This window comes from Habropoda laboriosa, unplaced genomic scaffold (assembly GCF_001263275.1).
Source record: "Habropoda laboriosa isolate 0110345459 unplaced genomic scaffold, ASM126327v1 scaffold816, whole genome shotgun sequence".
Taxonomy (NCBI): domain Eukaryota; kingdom Metazoa; phylum Arthropoda; class Insecta; order Hymenoptera; family Apidae; genus Habropoda; species Habropoda laboriosa.
Genome location: NW_017101002.1, coordinates 46,489 through 49,199, shown reverse-complemented (window position 1 = coordinate 49,199; position 2,711 = coordinate 46,489).

Sequence of the window (2,711 nt, the reverse complement as noted above, 5' to 3'; positions counted from 1 at the left end):
GGTATATTACGGTAATGAGATATAAATATATACATATGCATATAGAGAATATGCGTGTACACTTATACGTACGTATGTACAAATACAATATATACACGATTCACATATGTACGTGTAAGTGTGTGATAAACGCATGTTCGATATATATACATACACATACATATACATATTATATTTAACTATTGCAAAGTGTTGTTACATCGCTACTTGTATCGTATTTTGTACAAAGTATCCCTTACCTTCAATTGTTCTTTTTCTTTCGCCGTGATATAAATATATATATAAAAAGAAGATAAATCCTTAGCGAAGGCGAAGGAAGCGTGACAAATTTCAGAGAGAAAAAAAAAAGGAAAAAAAAACAGTCATTTTTGCCAGTATCACACAGACTTTTGGGGAATCATACACCAAACTTGTCATTAATTAATTGTTATTGAAAATATCGCGGGTATAATATCTGTTTGGAACCGACAGTTGCCTCTCGTTCGTTCGTGTTAATCGAGTGCCGACAGATTGCGGCAACGTGCGGCAAAAAGAGATATATATATGAAAAGGGAAAGAAAAGCACAGAAAATAAAGAAGGAGAAGGAAATATGGAGAAACGGCGTGCGTGTATGTGTGCGATCCTGCGAATTATGTAATTGTAGCATGGGTGTCAAACACGCGGCCCAATTAAGGGTCGTGTTCCAATTGAGAGAAGTTGTCGTCGCGGTTCGACCGAATTTTCTTGCGGTTTCATTCCTCGTGATTTCGAGTTTTCCTTCCGTGTCGAAGAATAACGAGAAGAAGGAACATCTCTTCGTTGTAGCGCGATCCGGTGCTCTGTGCAATGTACATTTCAATTTTGTCCGAAATCCGGAATCGAATCAGCGCTTTCTTTTCTTTTTTTTTTTTTTTTTTCGTTGACATTGATCGATTTATTTCGATCGGACAATACCGAGGAACGATAGTCGAATTGTTGTTTTTTTTTTTCTCCTCCCTCCATACACATCGCTTCGTCGTCGTCGTCGTCGTTGTACATTTAGACACTCCTCGTTGATCTTTGTTAAGGAAATATGTATCCCTTGGTGGACCACGAGTTTGAGCAACCCGTTAGTAATACCATCAGATTTGTATCGTAGTTAATCGGTTCGTAAGTCTTGTTTTTGCAATATCGATCACGGTGAATCGTATTAACGTTCAACGAGCAAGAGTTACAGGAACTGTTTGTATACTATTGACTATGGACCAAGCTACACTTTCTCAAAGAGACCAATTCGGCTATTCAGACGTACATACGTAACAATGTAGGATTCGTTTCGATTTTTCGTAACCCGTCGGATTCTTTCTTTTCGCAATTTCTCTCGCGTTCGAAGGAAGAAAAAGCAAAACGACAAAAGAAGAAAAAAAGGAAAAGAAAAGAAAAACGAGGAAGAAGAAGAAGAAGAAGAAGAAGAAGAAGAAGAAGATATTTTTATTAACATTTACAATCTGTATTCTGGAAACTGTAGGCGTTCAGAGAGGGAGAGAGAGGGAGAGACGCAAGAGCACGTTTCAACGATCGCGATTTCTTGCCACGTTCGACTCTCTTTCGTCGGCGTGAAAACAGACGCGAAACGTTGCGAATAATGTAATGCTTGCTCGTCGGTGTTCGATTTAAACGAACGAAATTGCAAATTCAACGTACAGTCGATCTCGTTCGACCCGTATTCGCGCGAACGTCGAGAACTCAAAGTTTGCCTGAATCAAAATCAGCTCGAACGGATAAATACGCTTTCGATAAAAGTGTCATTGAAACGCGTGTGTTATCAATACCGATATCGCTTGATCCATTGGAGAGAAAAATTGTAGCAGCGTTTTGCGTATAACCGTCGTTCAGATCATTCGATAATATGATTTCACCAGTAAGATAGTAAACTAATACTATTATTATAGAATCCATCGTAAATGGACAAATTTGTTAACGTTTCTCGAAGAAGAAGAAGAAGAAGAACGATTCCGTGTGAGAATGGATTTGTTCCTTAATCTGTTGATACTGAGCGTTCCAATGGATCGAGTGGGAAGACGAGCTCGTTTTCCTTGATCTTCGTCCGATAGAACCCCTTTGTGCGATCTCGGAGTAAACTTGCGATTGATGTCAGAATTCCTATGAATCTTTGCTGTGAACATATCTAATATGAAATGTTGATTCAGGCGATTAAAGGAAAAAAAAAAAAAAAAAAAAAAAAGAAAAAAGACTGACGTGACATTTAAGATCTACAGGTATTTAACACGTTCGCTACCAGTGCCGGGAGGATCGATCGACGAATGAGAACGTGTATCGTTCAGTTCTTCGAGATTCACTTCACTCGATCCGTCTTGATCAAGCAAAACTAATCGACTAATCCAACTTGGCCAACTCGTTCGCGGAGTAAAATTAGCGAATCGCTGATAAAATTGAATAAAAGTAAACGACGTTGAGAAGAGAGGAAAAAAAAGGAAGGAAACAGAGGAAGAAGAAAAATGATTAGTAGCCTGTAAAAATGGAAATGGAAAGAACCTTCGTTCGAATGGTAGTGAATGTGTTAACTAAATATTACTTAGCAAATCTGTAACGTTCATCTTCCATCTCTCTTTAAAAAAAAAAAAAAAGAAAAACACTTTCGTTTCCTTTCCTTACTACTTCATTGTTGAGTTTCATAGCGATATACAGCAAGAATCACACGTAGCGAGAAATGAGTTTAATCGATGATTCA